Raw genomic sequence first — 18,549 nt, 5'->3', positions numbered from 1 at the left:
CACTTACAGCCGCTATAGCCCTTGCCGATTGGTCTGCTCGTCTCTCGGCTAACCGCCCTTGGACCCTTGGTCCATTGCGCCTAATTCCCATCAGGAATAGGTCTTCCTATTGGCCTTAGTGACTTGTATAAGCCACGGCCTCATATGACTCAAGCCATACTATCCATGAACCGAACAGTCCCGCATAACCGACCCATGGTCTAGTTAGCGGTTAGGGTGTGACCGGCCCAAGTCTAAGGATGAACCTTGGACTCAACCTTCACAACCTGACGTGTATAACCAGAAAGAAGAGAAGAAGATAGACTAGAAACAGATAAGGAGAAATGGTTGGGACTAATGAACCGACCAGATCCTCGGTTCGACCACAAGGGCTAACCGTAAGGTCTGATGGGACCAAAGCCCATACCATACCTTCTGAACCACGACTGGGTTCTCCAGGTTCTTCTCTCTATTCTGATCTTCCATATTGACCAGAGGTTGTTTCACAAACGATCAGAGTCGCCGGAAAACTAACCACCACTCAAACAGCCTCGGTATTGACCGGAAACTCTCTCTTTCTCTCTCTCTCTCTTTCTCTACGACTTTCTCTGAGTATTTTACTCTGGAACTGGATGAGAAAAGTGAATGGGACGAGGCCCTATTTATAGGAAATGAGGGGGTAAGTCTTGCCCCACGAACAGGCACGACTTGTACCGAAAAGGCATGACTTGGAAAACAGGTTGCACCCTTTTGTTCCCTTGCATCCCAACGCCTATCAGGCCATTATATTGGGTCAGGCTTAAGCCCAAACCATCCCCCAGGCCCCCTAGACACAGCCCACGGCCTTGCCCAAGAGCCCACCGGTCCATGGACCACATGGCTGGACCACCCAGCCCGCCACCGGCCCGGACCCGGACCATCGACCCGAAACCCGAACAGTCCGTCTAGCTGAGATGAGCTGACTCCTAGCTGACCCAGCTGAGTGAGCTAGTAGTCCAGCTAGTGGAGCTGACTTAGTACTGATCGAGCTGGAGTACACTCCACTGAGCTTCCCTGAGCTGGTCGAGCTACTCGTACACTTCGTCCAGCTACCGTCTAACTCGTTCTAGCTGTCTATTTCTTTCTCACCTTTGTTTGGCTAAGTATTTATTATACTTAACCTTGTTTTTGGACTATGGAACGCTTGCCCTTGATCACAAGGATCGGCTGGTTAGTTTCCTCGAACCATAGTCCGTCCAGACAATCCTTCCCAGAATTGGGGGCGTGACATAAGCCATATAGGCTGGACTTCTAGTACTGGTAGTGAGTGTTGTAGACTCCTTAGTGTTGTTGAGTGTTGTGTAGGAGTCTTGTCCTTAGGTCTTTCCTAGGGATTATTGTGTAGTGTTTGTTTGGCCGACAGTATGTGCGTAACCCGCCCATACTAGGCTTGTATAGTGTAGAAACCCGTGTAAAAAAAAAAATATTATAATAAAGATTGGAGTTTGAGGTCAAGCTTTTGAGAATCAAGAATGATGAAGAATGTTGAGTTTTGATCATTTCAAACTTAACATGGTTCAGAGAAAATGGAAGATTGGTCGAGCATCTGTTTTAAGGTCGAGCCGCGGGCGATAAGGATCGATCGGCAAGTTTTGAAGTACAAGTGGTCGAAGAATTGATCGTGGGAGAAGCCATAAGACAGATAAGCTGCTCTACCATTGATAGAAGTTTCTTAGATTGATCAGACGGATGGTTTGGGAGCATAACATTTTTGGAAGCACGACGTTTTAGAAGCACGACGTTTTTGAAGCCGACTTTTCTTAACCACTAAGTTTTCCCGGGAAATCTTCGTATCCATAAATTATCACTCTGGAGACATAATGAAGCAGGACGGGAATTAAGCAGGACGGGAAGTAAGCACGACGGGATCGAAGCATGACGGGAAAACCCGAAATCGACCAAAAACCCTGATTTCGGTATTATCGAAATTTTTCGAGGAAGCCGGAGATTCGGGAAATATTTTCCATCAAGGTCAGAATTCTTATGGAGTATTTTAAAAATATTCAGCGCATCAGAACGGGCATAGAAAAATATTCGGGATTCATCGCGGGACGAAAATTCACCGAAAAGGTCGAAACCGGTCGAATTGACCGAGAAGCTCGAGGTGGCCTTATCTGAGAGATAAGGACGTGATGTAACCTGCCTGGCATGGTATGTGGCAAGGGAAGCAGGAGGTGTTGAAGCCCAGGAGAGCACAGCATGCTGAGTGACACCCAGAAGCACGAGGTGCCGCGATACCTGCGATCGGAGCATGCTGAGCGACATGTGTGCGCTGAGTGTCAGTCTGGATGAGGTCAGAATGTGGATCAGACACATGGAAGGTGTGGTTTCACCCTGCAGGAAGCTATGGTCGTGCCATCAGACATGTGGAGCACGAGGTGCCGCGACGCATGCGTCCGGAGGCATGCGAAGCGACACACGGGCTGCCACACGGCCTGTTTGTGATTGGTTGCTGCAACCTATATATACCCCACGACCCTCAGCTTATTTCATCACATTCAGACAAGTTTAAACTCAGAGAAAAACGTGAGAGAGAAAGCTAGAGAGAGAAAGTTCGAGTTCGATCATTTTCGAGTCTTTTTCGGCAGTTTTTGAGAGTTATCGAGAAAAGTTACTCTGCGCGATTTGAGTCAGCTACTACAGAAGCTCTGCTTGAGTGAAGATCAGTCCAGAACGTGGGACTACTTGTGAAGGTCAAGAAGAAAGGGTTCGGATCGCTGAAGTCGGGTTTGGGGTCGAGGCCACGGTCAACCGAAAACTGTGAGTTATAGTCAATTGTTTGCTAAGCTGTTTTCATGCAGGTTCCTGTTACTTGGAGGTTGGATCATGGCAGGAGGCCAGGTCTAAACTGAGTAACGGTTTGATTAGTTTATAGTTGAGATTGATTAGTTGATAGAATGCTTAGTTATTGCTTGAGAATCGTAGTAGCATGCTAACGGTTAGGTTGTTTGGTTAGCGATTGCTGATTGCTTAGATAATATCGCTAGGTTGTGGATAGTTAGATATTCTGGGATTAGTCTTTATGCTATATTTTGGAATGTGTTTGATTGTGGTTGTTGTGATTATTGCTTGGAACCTCGGTTATATTACCGGGTTATGTATTGTTTATATATTGGCCGACAGCATTGTGTAACCCACATTGCTAGGCGTATTAGGGGTGAGTTAGTGTTCCTTCAGACCTCGTATTTGGCGAGTTTAAGGAAACCCCTTATTCGCTGGATCGGGAAGACTCAGAGAGACGGGGTCATGGCCTATGGCTGAGTGTTACACGACGGTGTAACGTGGCAGTGACCCGAAGGACTGTGGGCTGTCGCGCGGTGACCCGAATGACTGTGGGCCGCGGTCGGTTGAAAGTTCCTTCTTCTGGCCTCTGTGGTAGGAAGATAGGATATTGCCGATAGTGAAGGAGGAACCTAACGTCACCAGGGCCCGAGTTAGATATATATTATATAGTGTAAAGGGATTGGTAAACCCTGGTTAAGTTTTATTGACTATCTTATAGTATCGATATTTTTACTCGTATTATTCTCTGCTGCGGATTTCAGATATTTTGATATGCGTATATTAGTATCATTATTATCTTGGGGTTGTGCTATTAGGTGAACCTCTCGTTTTAGATTGTTTGGGGTTGGATAGCGAGGGGTTGTATTTGTTAGTTGGGGATTGTAACTCACTGAGTAATGCTAGATTACTCATCCCTCACTCGTTGTTGTTTTCAGGTGACCAGTAGTGTTGATAGAGGAAGCGGGAAGTTAGGCCGGCTGGTGTAGATTTTGCATTTCTTTTTGCTTGCGACGTTTTCAGACTATAAGTATGTATCTTTTCTCTTGGCATGCCACCACGTGTATAATATTTTGTGTGTTGTGAACCCAGTATGATATAAAATAAATAAATCGATGTTTTGTGTAAATGGCTTGTTGTATCTGATATTAGCTTGTCCAAGCTAACACAACGTCAGATTGGAGTACGGGTTGAGAAGCCTTAGGCTTTAATATGACGGGACGTGTTAGCGGGAGATCTGGCCAAGTCACGAATTGCACGCTTTGTGACCAGGCTGGAACTCCCCTAACCCGTCATGTAGCACTCTCGGACCTTGGTAGAAAGTCAGCCGTCGGTCATGTTCTTGTTTGATTGTTGGCCGGTGGTTCGACCTATACCTAGAACGGTTTGGGGGTGTTACAGCGGTGGTATCAGAGCATGGTTTCGTCCATGTGTGACACAAGTGCTTTTCAATGTTTTATCGAGTCAAAAGGAGTCGCAAAAAGATGCTTTAGGAAACCAGCCACTTACCGTGTTAGGATAGATTCCACTAGGACTTACCCTTTTGATTGTGTGCAGATGGCTAATCGCGGGATAGGTGATGATGGACGAGATCGGATATGGAGAGAGGGTAGGGTTTCGACAGGAAGAGGATTGGGCTACAGATCAGATCAGGGTAATGGCAATGGAGCCAGTGAGGTGTTTGGACATGATAGGAGCCCTCTTCAGAGAACAAGATCCTTTCCGGTGTACGGTAACAGGGCTAGAGAAGACAGTTTGTTGAGCACTAGTCCGAGTCGTATTTGGGCTCAGAGACATCAACAAGATCAATCCGCTCAATCAAACCCAAGGACAGATCAGAACCGTGCCACAGAAAGACCACAAGATCAAGGAGCAGAAAACACTTTGAAGCTTTTGCATGACGTGATGACCCAGGCGCTTAGTAACCGAAGCACGCAAACTCATACCCCTGAAGTTTCCAAGCTGTTATCTACCATGAAGAACATTGGATCCTACAAGTTCAAGGGAGGATCAGATCCTATTGAAGCTCTTAAGTGGATTACTATGATGGAGAAGAATTTTGAAGCCATGGAGTGCCCAGAAGAATATAAGATGAAGATCGCGGTGTACTACCTGGAAGGCGACGCAACAGGATGGTGGGACAGCATAGACAGGCAGCGTGGACATACCATCACATCATGGGAATCGTTCAAGGAAGAGTTCGAGAGGAAATACTTTCCTCCTGAAGCGAAGCATCGACTGGAGCGTCAGTTTATGAACCTTGTTCAAGGAGATAGGCCAGTGAGGAGTTATGATTCTGAATTCACAAGGTTGAGGCGACATGTTTTTGATGGACGTGAAGACGAAGGAACTATGATCCGTAACTTCATGTACGGATTAAAGCCGGAGCTTGGAAGTCGTTTAGCTGGAAGCAACTTTAGCAGCTTGTCCGATCTGGTGGAGAAGGCTGTTAATGTTGAGGCTGTATTGGAGGCTGAAAAGAAGGTTACACAACATTCTGGAGGACACCCCAAGTTTAACCAAGGAGAAAGGTCAAATTGCAACAAGGGTCCAAGATTCAACAGAGGTAAAGGGCGAGGATATGGAGGCCGAGGAAATTATCGCAGTAACAATGGGGTTTGTTACATATGTGGTCAGCCGGGACACATTTCAAGGTTTTGTCCCAAGAACCAGCAGAATAACCAGCAGAGTTATCCAACAATACGGATAGAAGATGTTACTTGTTTCTCCTGCGGTAGGAAGGGCCATTATGCTTCGTCTTGTCCAAACAAGCCAATCCCTGCGACCCCTCTCGCCATCCGAGCTCCTCCTAGCCGTCCAGCAATTGAGCCAGCACCAAAGAAGCAAAACCTAGGAGGTAGAGTTTATGCCTTAGGTGTAGAAAACCCGGACAATGCAGGACCGTCAAGCGGTCCCATCACAGGTATTGTGGGTGTTTAACCTCCTCTTTTATTGCATGGGATGTTTTGTAGAATTTAGTTTCTGGAATTTAGTTAGGACTCTGGTTAGGTATAGATTGCTTGATCGCTAGGTTGCGCGTTAGAAATATTTCGATTGTGTTTGATGATTGTGCGAGTCTTGATTAGTAGTATTGTGATTGAGATATTGTTGATTGAGTTACTGTGGCAGGAACCATACATGTTGCTGGTAAACCCACACATGTATTGTTCGATTCGGGGGCAACACATAGTTTTGTGACCCCTGAGGTTGCTGCCCAGTTCTGGGATTGCTTTTTGGTTGACAGGGTAAACGTGGCAGTCTTGACCCCCGCAGACCGAACCCTTCAAGCGAGTCAGTGTATCAAGAATGTTCCATTGGTTATTCAGCAGAGAGAGTTTGTGGCAGATTTGTTAGTCGTGCCTTTGGAAGGGTACGAAGTCATCCTTGGAATGGATTGGTTATCGTTCTACGGAGTTCAGATCGATTGTGGAAAGGGAAGACTGTTGTTTGGCAGAGGCAAACGTCCAGAGATGGTATACTATGGAATCAGTCCTAGTATGTCAGTGTCACTGGTAGCAGCATTGAGAGTGCAAGATTTGTTTCAAGACGGAGAAGTGTATTTGGTGACTTTATCGGTTAGTGGAGGAGCCACTGACGATGAAGTTAAGATTGAAGACATAGAAGTGGTCCAGGAGTTTGGAGATATTTTTGAGCCACTAAAGGAATTACCTCCACCTCGGAGTAATCCTTTTACTATTACTTTGGAGCCTGAAGCAAAACCTATAGCTAAGGCACCGTATCGGATGGTACCTGCGGAGTTGGCTGAACTCAAGAAACAATTGGAAGATCTATTGGGAAAGGGATTCATCCGATCGAGTTCTTCACCTTGGGGAGCTCCTGTGCTATTTGTGAAGAAGAAAGATGGAAGCATGAGATTGTGTATCGATTACCGCGGAATCAACAACATCACCATAAAAGACAAGTATCCTCTTCCGAGGATAGATGAGTTGTTGGACCAGCTTAAAGGAGCTAGTTGGTTTTCGAAGATTGATTTGGCATCAGGGTATCATCAAATTCCCATTGCCAAGTCAGACGTCATGAAGACAGCATTTCGAACGAGGTATGGGCAGTATGAGTTCGTGGTTATGCCCTTTGGTCTCACAAACGCACCCGCAGCTTTCATGCGTTTGATGAATGAAGTATTTCACGACTACCTCGACAAGTTCGTGATCATTTTCATTGATGACATCCTGGTGTACTCGAGAAGTAAGGAGGAGCACGAAGAGCATCTGAAACTGGTTATGGAGAGGTTACGAAGTCAGAAGCTGTTTGCCAAGTTTAGCAAGTGCTCGTTTTGGAAGAGAAAGATAGGATTTCTTGGTCACATTGTGTCAGGAGAGGGCGTGGCTCCTGATCCAGAAAAGGTCCAAGCCATACGAGAATGGCCTCGACCTACCACTGTGACGGAAGTGAGGAGTTTTCTCGGACTCGCGGGCTATTATCGGAAGTTTGTTAAGGACTTTTCCTCTATTGCAAAGCCCTTAACTAAACTGACCGGTAAAGCAGTTCCTTTCTTATGGGTGGAAGAAACGGAGAAGGCATTCAAGAAGTTGAAGGAAGCTCTCACGACCGCACCGGTGTTAGCTTTACCTGAGCAAGGTAAACCTTACACGGTATACACGGATGCTTCACGAGTTGGGTTAGGCTGTGTACTAATACAAGATGGGAGAGTTATTGCATATGCCTCGCGACAACTACGGAAGCATGAAGATAACTACACTACACATGACTTGGAGTTGGCGGCTGTGGTATTCGCTTTGCGAATTTGGAGATCGTACTTGTACGGAGAAGAAGTGGAGGTATACACAGACCACCAAAGTCTTAAATACCTTTTCACTCAGCCAGATCTCAACTTGCGGCAGCGTAGATGGATGGAGTTTGTGGCTGACTACGACTTAAAGATCCGCTACCATCCTGGTAAAGCGAATGTTGTTGCGGATGCCTTAAGTCGAAGAAAGTTGGACGCAGATTTGGAAAAAGAAGTGGAGCTGTTGAATCAAGAGCTGAAGCAAGTAAAGTTGATTGCCTTGGAAGGTCAGACAAGTGAACCCTTGGGATTACATGCAGTGAACCAGGCCAGCTTGATTCAGAGAATTCGAGAGGAGCAACTTAGAGATGAGAAATTACAGAAGATTGCTGAAGAACTCAGAGGGCAATCCGGACCAAATAGTGCTGGATACTACTTGGCGGAAGATGGAACCTTGCTTATTAATGGAAGGATCACGGTTCCTAAGGGGCAAGGGCTGAGAGATGAGATACTAAGGATGGCACACCATTCCTTACTTAGTATCCATCCTGGAAGTTCGAAGATGTACCGAGACGTGGGAAGATACTATCATTGGCCGGGCATGAAGAGATCAGTAGCACAATGGGTTGCTCAGTGTGAAACTTGTCAACAAGTGAAAGTCGAGCATCAAGTTCCAGGAGGATTGCTGCAGAGTCTTCCGATACCTCAATGGAAATGGGATTCTATTTCCATGGATTTCATCACTGGATTACCTACTGCTCCAGGTAGATCGAACAACTCAATCTGGGTGATTGTGGATAGGTTAACCAAGGTTACAAACCTGTTACCTATGCGGGATACAGATAAAGTGGAAGTATTGGCCGAGCTGTACATCGACCAAATTGTGAAGCTACATGGTGTACCTTCAGACATCGTCTCAGATCGTGACCCTAGGTTCACGGCAGCATTTTGGGAAGCATTACAAGAAGCCTTGGGAACTAAACTGTTCAGAAGCACGGCGTTCCACCCAGAAACAGACGGCCAAACGGAGAGAACCATTCGGACAATCGAGGACATGCTCCGGATGTGTATTCTCGATTGGGCAGGAAATTGGGAAAAACATTTACCGTTGGTTGAGTTCTCATACAACAACAGTCACCATGCGAGCATAGGGATGTCACCTTATGAAGCGCTATATGGAAGGCCTTGCAAAACGCCATTGTGTTGGACGGAAGTCGGAGAAAGAAGAATGTTTGGATCGCCTATCGTACAAGAGACTATGGTTAAGCTTGAGACGATTCAAACCAACATGAAGAAGGCTCAAGACCGTCAGAAGAAGTACGCTGACCAGTCAAGAAGAGAGGTAACTTTTGAGATAGGAGATTGGGTCTACTTGAAGGTTACTGCACAGAAAGGGAAGGACAGATTTGGTAAGGTCGGGAAACTTGCAGTCAGATTCATTGGTCCATACAAGATCATCGGGAAAGTTGGTGAGGTAGCTTACCGATTGGATCTGCCAGAGGATATGCATCTACATCCGGTGTTCCATGTTTCCATGCTTCGGAAACATATACGGGATCCAAGTGCTGTTGAGCCCGAGAGAATTGAGGAACTGAGGACGAACCTTACATACCCGGAAGGACCAATCCGACTTGGAGAAAGGCGTATTCGGAAGCTGAAGAATCGTGAGATTGCCCAAGTACAAGTATTCTGGGGAAGACAAAACATGATTCATGTCACTTGGGAGGATGAAGCAAGATTCAAGGCTGATCACCCTGAGTTTTTCCGAGAGGATGTTGTGATGGAGGAAGGAGGCCCCTCACATCCTTAGAATTCGAGGACGAATTCTATTAAGGGGGGGAGAATGTAGAAACCCGTGTAAAAAAAAAAATATTATAATAAAGATTGGAGTTTGAGGTCAAGCTTTTGAGAATCAAGAATGATGAAGAATGTTGAGTTTTGATCATTTCAAACTTAACATGGTTCAGAGAAAATGGAAGATTGGTCGAGCATCTGTTTTAAGGTCGAGCCGCGGGCGATAAGGATCGATCGGCAAGTTTTGAAGTACAAGTGGTCGAAGAATTGATCGTGGGAGAAGCCATAAGACAGATAAGCTGCTCTACCATTGATAGAAGTTTCTTAGATTGATCAGACGGATGGTTTGGGAGCATAACATTTTTGGAAGCACGACGTTTTAGAAGCACGACGTTTTTGAAGCCGACTTTTCTTAACCACTAAGTTTTCCCGGGAAATCTTCGTATCGATAAATTATCACTCTGGAGACATAATGAAGCAGGACGGGAATTAAGCAGGACGGGAAGTAAGCACGACGGGATCGAAGCATGACGGGAAAACCCGAAATCGACCAAAAACCCTGATTTCGGTATTATCGAAATTTTTCGAGGAAGCCGGAGATTCGGGAAATATTTTCCATCAAGGTCAGAATTCTTATGGAGTATTTTAAAAATATTCAGCGCATCAGAACGGGCATAGAAAAATATTCGGGATTCATCGCGGGACGAAAATTCACCGAAAAGGTCGAAACCGGTCGAATTGACCGAGAAGCTCGAGGTGGCCTTATCTGAGAGATAAGGACGTGATGTAACCTGCCTGGCATGGTATGTGGCAAGGGAAGCAGGAGGTGTTGAAGCCCAGGAGAGCACAGCATGCTGAGTGACACCCAGAAGCACGAGGTGCCGCGATACCTGCGATCGGAGCATGCTGAGCGACATGTGTGCGCTGAGTGTCAGTCTGGATGAGGTCAGAATGTGGATCAGACACATGGAAGGTGTGGTGTCACCCTGCAGGAAGCTATGGTCGTGCCATCAGACATGTGGAGCACGAGGTGCCGCGACGCATGCGTCCGGAGGCATGCGAAGCGACACACGGGCTGCCACACGGCCTGTTTGTGATTGGTTGCTGCAACCTATATATACCCCACGACCCTCAGCTTATTTCATCACATTCAGACAAGTTTAAACTCAGAGAAAAACGTGAGAGAGAAAGCTAGAGAGAGAAAGTTCGAGTTCGATCATTTTCGAGTCTTTTTCGGCAGTTTTTGAGAGTTATCGAGAAAAGTTACTCTGCGCGATTTGAGTCAGCTACTACAGAAGCTCTGCTTGAGTGAAGATCAGTCCAGAACGTGGGACTACTTGTGAAGGTAAAGAAGAAAGGGTTCGGATCGCTGAAGTCGGGTTTGGGGTCGAGGCCACGGTCAACCGAAAACTGTGAGTTATAGTCAATTGTTTGCTAAGCTGTTTTCATGCAGGTTCCTGTTACTTGGAGGTTGGATCATGGCAGGAGGCCAGGTCTAAACTGAGTAACGGTTTGATTAGTTTATAGTTGAGATTGATTAGTTGATAGAATGCTTAGTTATTGCTTGAGAATCGTAGTAGCATGCTAATGGTTAGGTTGTTTGGTTAGCGATTGCTGAATGCTTAGATAATATCGCTAGGTTGTGGATAGTTAGATATTCTGGAATTAGTCTTTATGCTATATTTTGGAATGTGTTTGATTGTGGTTGTTGTGATTATTGCTTGGAACCTCGGTTATATTACCGGGTTATGTATTGTTTATATATTGGCCGACAGCATTGTGTAACCCACATTGCTAGGCGTATTAGGGGTGAGTTAGTGTTCCTTCAGACCTCGTATTTGGCGAGTTTAAGGAAACCCCTTATTCGCTGGATCGGGAAGACTCAGAGAGACGGGGTCATGGCCTATGGCTGAGTGTTACACGACGGTGTAACGTGGCAGTGACCCGAAGGACTGTGGGCTGTCGCGCGGTGACCCGAATGACTGTGGGCCGCGGTCGGTTGAAAGTTCCTTCTTCTGGCCTTTGTGGTAGGAAGATAGGATATTGCCGATAGTGAAGGAGGAACCTAACGTCACCAGGGCCCGAGTTAGATATATATTATATAGTGTAAAGGGATTGGTAAACCCTGGTTAAGTTTTATTGACTATCTTATAGTATCGATATTTTTACTCGTATTATTTTCTGCTGCGGATTTCAGATATTTTGATATGCGTATATTAGTATCATTATTATCTTGGGGTTGTGCTATTAGGTGAACCTCTCGTTTTAGATTGTTTGGGGTTGGATAGCGAGGGGTTGTATTTGTTAGTTGGGGATTGTAACTCACTGAGTAATGCTAGATTACTCATCCCTCACTCGTTGTTGTTTTCAGGTGACCAGTAGTGTTGATAGAGGAAGCGGGAAGTTAGGCCGGCTGGTGTAGATTTTGCATCTCTTTTTGCTTGCGACGTTTTCAGACTATAAGTATGTATCTTTTCTCTTGGCATGCCACCACGTGTATAATATTTTGTGTGTTGTGAACCCAGTATGATATAAAATAAATAAATCGATGTTTTGTGTAAATGGCTTGTTGTATCTGATATTAGCTTGTCCAAGCTAACACAACGTCAGATTGGAGTACGGGTTGAGAAGCCTTAGGCTTTAATATGACGGGACGTGTTAGCGGGAGATCTGGCCAAGTCACGAATTGCACTCTTTGTGATCAGGCTGGAACTCCCCTAACCCGTCATGTAGCGCTCTCGGACCTTGGTAGAAAGTCAGCCGTCGGTCATGTTCTTGTTTGATTGTTGGCCGGTGGTTCGACCTATACCTAGAACGGTTCGGGGGTGTTACATATAGGGTTGATTTGTGTTTCCTCGCTGCCTCGTATTTAGCGGGTTTAAGGAAACCCCTTATTCGCTGGATCGGGATGACTCAGAGAGACGGGATCATGGCCTATGGCTGAGTGATTACACGACGGTGTAATGTGACAGTGACCCGAAGGACTGTGGGCTGTCGAGCGGTGACGCCGAAGGACTGTAGGGCCGCGGTCGGTTGATAGTTCCTCTCTTCTGGCCTTTGTGGTAGGAAGTTAGGATGTTGCCGATTTTGGGGATGAACACGAAATCACCATTTCCCGGGTTAGAGTATTTTATTATGTTGTGTCGTGTTTCGTTAGAGTATTGTGTTGAGTTAGTTTTATTTATTGTTATTAAGTATGCGGTACCCTTGAGTTATTGTTGCATTGAATACGGTGTTGGTTTACAAGATGAAAAATAGTGAGCGCTTGGACATATGGCCTAACAAAACATTTACAATGGTTGAGATATCACACAAATCGTTAGTATCATTAGAACCTTAGAATTTAGACCGCCCTTTTAGAGTAGATAGTAGAACCTAGATTTGCTAGGTTGCTTGGATATATTGGTTAGATTTATTAGATTGCCTAGATAGAATTTCTAGGTTGTGGGGATAGAATCGTTAGGTTGCTGGTTAGTTTTGCGATTAGATTGTTAGGTTAGTTGTTAACTAACTTGCTGGGAAGTGTTCTTTTGAGATTGCAGCTTGTGTGTTTGTTGATCGGAACTTTAAGGATGGAAACCTTAAAGTGAGAAGAGTTAAAGCCAAAAACCCAAAGAGAAAGAGTTCAGACGGACAAGACAGTGGTATGGACTGGACAAGAACAAGACTTCGTTGAGAAAAGGCTTCATCAGTATTTGGGAAAAAGGAGAGTTTCAGAAAATGGGTTTGAGTAATCAGAAGCAAGGATGATATCTATCGAAAGGACAAGATAGTATCATGGAAAATACGCGTTATGGCAGAATAAGAGCGAGCAGACAATTCAATGATCATTCAAGTGGAGAGATATGAAGACGATTATGGAGACCTTGCAACATCTGTGAAGAGCGTACACCAATATGAAGATGAGCTAAGAGTGAGTAAACCATGGAGAATCAAGAAGGATTCAAGACAAAGGGGATTGTTTTGAAATACATCAAGTAGTGAGGTTCAGGATCAGAAGTTCATATGGAAGATATCAAAGGCGAACCGATGAAGAAGCACATCTAGAAAACAAGTTAGAGTGAAGTAAGGAGGACTTATGGAGTAATCGTCATCAAGGTGGAGCAAGTTCAAAATCCAAAGTGTTCATGGAGATCAGAGAAACCGAAAGAGAGATTTCAAGGGTGAATCGATAAAGAAGCAAGTCAAGTGATCAAGACCGTGAGACGAAGTGATCCAAGGAGAGATTGTTATCAAGGGAAGATCAAGAGTCGTGGAGCTGAGCAGTTGCACACTTAAGAATTCGAGGACGAATTCTATTAAGGGGGGGAGAATGTAATAACCCTCCCGAAGGGATAAAATGGTCGAGAGAGTAAAAGTCAAGATCTGGAGCCAAGCTTTTGGGAATCAGAGAGTCATGAAGAATGTTGAGTTTTGATCATTTAAAACTTGACATGGATCGGAGAAAATAGAAGAATGGTCGAGCATCAACCTTGTGGTCAAATCGCGGACGATACGGATCGATCGAGAAATTTCGGAGTACGAGAAGGTCAAGAATGGGTCGTAAGTGAAGCATGAGTTGAAGTAAGCTTCTCTACTCTTTACAGAAGAATCTTAGATTGATCAGATGGACGTTTTGGAGGCATAACATTTTTGAAGCACGACGGGATAGAAGCACGACGTTTTCGAAGCATGACGTGACTTAGCCGCTAAGTTTTTCCCGAAACTTCATATGAGCGGAATATTATTTCAGAGACATTATAAGTCGGAAGCAGGACGGGAATTAAGCAGGACGGGAAGCAAGCATGACGGGAAGCAAGCACGACGGGAAAACCCGAAATCGACCGAAAACCCTGATTTCGGTATTGTCTATTTTTCGAGGAAGCCGGAGACTCGGGAAATATTTTTCTCCAAGTTCAGAATCCTTATGGAGTCTATTATTAATATTCAGAGCATCAGAACGGGAGCGGAAAAATATTCGAGATTGATCACGGGTCGAAAATAAGCCGGGAAGGCCGAAATCGCGCAAATCGACCGGGAAGCTCGAGGTGGCTTGATCTGAGAGGCCAGGACGTGATGTTTATCCACTGAGCAGCTGAGTGTCAACCCAAGGAGGAGGTGTAGGCGTGCAGGAGCCACTCCCTTGCTGCTTGACATGTCGTAGCACGAGGTGTCTCTGTATCTGCAGTCTGCACATGCGAATCGACACCCAGGGGACTCGTGTGTCGCGATGCAAGCACTCCAGCCAGTCTGAGAGACATGTGGACGTGCTGCTGTCATCTGGCATGTGAGGGAGTCATGCTGTGTGACATATGGACGCCCGTGTGTCGCAACGCATGCAACCGGAAGCATGCGCGACGACACACAGGCGATGGAGTGGCACCATTTCAATGGTTGGCCATATCTATATAAACCCAGCTCCCCCAGCTCGTTTCATTCATTCCTCACACTCAAACATCACTCTAAAACCGTGGGTTAGAGAGAGAAAGAGAAGTAGAAAAAAGAATCAAGAGGTTTGGAGCTATTTCGAAGAAGTTAGAGCATTCTTAAGAGCTGTTACTCTACCGAAGTCCGAGAAGAATATCCAGAAGCTAGAGGAGGTTCTGTCCAAGTCCTGATTCGTCCATACCAGTCCATTCCAGATATTGAAGACGGGTTTTGGCTAGGCTCTCTCCGATCGGCACGCTGCAAGAACACTGTGAGTTGGTTTGTTTGAGTTCCACTTGGAACTTAGGATAGTTGTTGCATATAGAGTAGAATGCTCACGCTGTTGCATGATAGAGTCCTTAGGGTTATTTTCTTTATAAACCGGACTCAGTTTAGCACGGGCTAAGCTGAGATATATATAAGGAATTAAGACTGAGATAAATAACCTGACTAGGACTAGGATGATTGATACAATTAAGCATGAACCGGTATAGTATGATAAATTATGGCTTAGCAGAATTGGCATTGGATTGATAGGCATGTCTTGCTTTATTTATTTCTGGGTTGAGTAGTTTTGGATTAGACTTGCCTTAGAGATATTAGGTTGTTTGCTTGGTAGTTGGCAGGTTTGTTTTGTGCAGGGTTTGTGTTGTTTCGGAGATCTTGGCCATATAGGCCGATTTCCTTGTTAGTGTTGTGTTAGTACAAGGGTCTTAAGCCATATAGGCTGGACTTCTAGTACTGGTAGTGAGTGTTGTAGACTCCTTAGTGTTGTTGAGTGTTGTGTAGGAGTCTTGTCCTTAGGTCTTTCCTAGGGATTATTGTGTAGTGTTTGTTTGGCCGACAGTATGTGCGTAACCCGCCCATACTAGGCTTGTATAGGGTTGATTTGTGTTTCCTCGCTGCCTCGTATTTAGCGGGTTTAAGGAAACCCCTTATTCGCTGGATCGGGATGACTCAGAGAGACGGGATCATGGCCTATGGCTGAGTGATTACACGACGGTGTAATGTGACAGTGACCCGAAGGACTGTGGGCTGTCGAGCGGTGACCCGAAGGACTGTGGGCCGCGGTCGGTTGAAAGTTCCTCTCTTCTGGCCTTTGTGGTAGGAAGTTAGGATGTTGCCGATTTTGGGGATGAACACGAAATCACCATTTCCCGGGTTAGAGTATTTTATTATGTTGTGTCGTGTTTCGTTAGAGTATTGTGTTGAGTTAGTTTTATTTATTGTTGTTAAGGGTTGCGGTACCCTTGAGTTAGTGTTAGCACCGAGATACGGTGTTAACTTAGATCGAGTATTGATTGTTAGAATTGCTAGGGATCCGTTCGAGTAGTGGCCGTTTGGCCAAGCTGTTAGTTTTAGATTAAGGTCGAGCATACCTTAGTCGGTGTGGTTTAAGGATTAGCCTTAGGCTTTATTATTGCGCTTAGGCTTGATTGCTTGTTGTTTTTGGGTTGTCTGGGCTAGCTACATTAGGATTTGGGTTAGAGGTAGCCAGCTCACTGGGTAACCTTAGGTTGCTCACCCAACTCTCGTTGTCCTTTTTGCAGGAGTTCAGGTTGTAGAAGATTGGATACGTAGGCCGCCGGAGTAGATTTGCAGTGCATTGTGCTACGGTTTGATTCTTAAACATTACTTTTCCGTTGCGTTTTATCCGGGTTTGGGATCCCTAAAATATTGCAAATATTCTTAAAAGACTTAGAATTTATTTAAAATTGAACGGGTCCAATATGATATTGGTTTAGTCCGAACCGACACATCGTTAGCTCTTGGTACGGGTTGAAAAGCCTTAGGCCTCGATCTAACGGAAAACGTTAACTTCGGGTACGGGTTGCAAAGCCTTATGCCTTGAGTTAGCGGGATGTGTTAGTGGATGAACTGGTCTAAGTTGCGGAGTAAATTCTGTGGCACTGACTGGATCGTCCCTAGCTCGTCATGTAGCGCTTCCGGACCATGGTGTTGGGTTGGACGGTCAGTCATGTTCTTGTTTGATTGTTGGCTGGCCGGTTGACCTTTCATCTCCAACCCTTAGTGTTGGTCGCTCCGTCGGTCATGTTCTTGTTTGATTGTTGGCCGGTGGTTTGACCGATGCCTAGGACGGTTCGGGGGTGTTACAGAGGTGGTATCAGAGCATGGTTACGATTATGCTCACTGGTTCCCGTTTTTTCAAAAATGTTTTCAATATTTTTCGAGTCAAAAAGGAGTCGCCAATGCACTCTCTAGGAATCCGGTCGTATCTAATCGTTGGGGAGGGGTAAGATAGATTATAGTTTTAGAATTTTGTCTAACCCCTATATATTTTGTAACTTTGATTCCGCAGGTTGTTGTACTGGTGTGGTAGGGTGGATATTTGGAGTTATGGAGGGTTCCGACGTTGCGCATAGCCCGATACTGGCCGATCTTTTTCCCTCACAGGAGTGTGATCCTATTTTGCCTGATACAGATCCGACACCCATTGTTATATCCGATGATGATACTGATCCTGATGCTATGGTGGATCCAGCACCTGTTATTGTTCTTTCTGATGATGACACCGAGACTGAGGATGTTGTCACTGAGGTTTCTGGACTAGGGCCACCGAGTCCTATCACCATTTCATCTACCGGCACTACCGGAGAGACACCTAGCTATGATCCTGCTGAGGATCATGGTCCCTTACCACCGACGCCAGTAGGGATGCTGTAAGACCCGAACCCGGCCGGCTAGGCCGCGGTCGATGCCTCACGTCGCTCAGTCCATACCCTGACCGAACCACTCAATTTTTCAATCTTTATATATATTTTCGCCTAAAGGTGAAGTCTATCTTGCACCTTAGCTTAAGACTACCTTAGTCATTCCCTAGCTTAGATCCTTTCAACTTATGCACAGCGGAATATTATCTATCAACCATTGGTCTAAAACCAATCTAATACTTGTCAGGTCGAATCACCTTAGCCATGATCAGTAGACACAACTACTACCAGCTCCAAGGTTGATCCTAAACCTAATCCAAGTCATACAATAACTGAGGTTCTGTTCCCCTAAACCATTCTATCTAGATCTATGCAAGAATTGCTAGATCATACCTTTGCCACATCCACGGAGCTTGATAGCTCTTTGTCTCAGCTGCCTTAGCTGTCTAGCTAGCTCATTCAGCTAGCTGAACTGAACCACTTCACTTGAGGTTCCCAACTCTCTTCCAGCTGATTGAGCTGCGAGGTAGCTTTGCCTAGCTCCCCATCCACTCGTCCAACTCCCCATTATACCTGTATAAACTCTCCCCTTAGGTACTTAGTCATTCAACCAACCATCCCCACAGACCAAGTACCTTTGGGAAGTCTTCAGCTGCAAAACCAACCACAAGCAAACATGCTCCAAAAACTAATTAAAATTCATGATAATTCATGATAATTCATAACTAAGAGAATGGTCAAGTCAGATTTCTCAGAACCGGCCTCGATCATACTGATCTCGCCCATGAACAGCCCATATGGCCATAACTGACCACCTCTAAATCAATGAGATAAAACTAATCTTTCACCATGATAATTCATGATAAATACCCATTAAGAGATATTTGAAGTCGGATCCTAACAATTCCTTATGGAACTATCAGATCTCCACTTACCTGCCCAACCAAGGCCATGGAGAGATTTCTCTGAACCGGCCACTCCATGGTTCAGTACCTCCACGTCTGATCAACATATAATAGGATTAATAATGCCCACCAGTTCCTGAGTCAATCAACCAACCACCCCACATGACTCAGAACTGATGAGTCTTCACACATACCTAACCGGCCATGGAACTATGTCCCACTGAAC

At 45.3% G+C, this 18,549-nt stretch overlaps 1 long non-coding RNA gene across 1 annotated transcript; it reads right to left on the bottom strand.

The window, feature by feature from the left end:
- Positions 1-17,429: 17,429 nt before the first annotated feature.
- On the bottom strand, positions 17,430-17,937 carry LOC130501823 (uncharacterized). Its single transcript, XR_008939898.1, has 3 exons — positions 17,812-17,937; positions 17,573-17,723; positions 17,430-17,488 (listed from the first exon to the last, which is right to left on the bottom strand). It is a non-coding gene; the product is annotated as an uncharacterized LOC130501823 (long non-coding RNA).
- Positions 17,938-18,549: the final 612 nt, after the last annotated feature.

The sequence above is a fragment of the Raphanus sativus genome, unplaced genomic scaffold, assembly GCF_000801105.2.
Source record: "Raphanus sativus cultivar WK10039 unplaced genomic scaffold, ASM80110v3 Scaffold0299, whole genome shotgun sequence".
NCBI lineage: Eukaryota > Viridiplantae > Streptophyta > Magnoliopsida > Brassicales > Brassicaceae > Raphanus > Raphanus sativus.
Note: the sequence above shows the minus strand (reverse complement) of the source record. Positions and strands in the feature narration are given on the sequence as shown.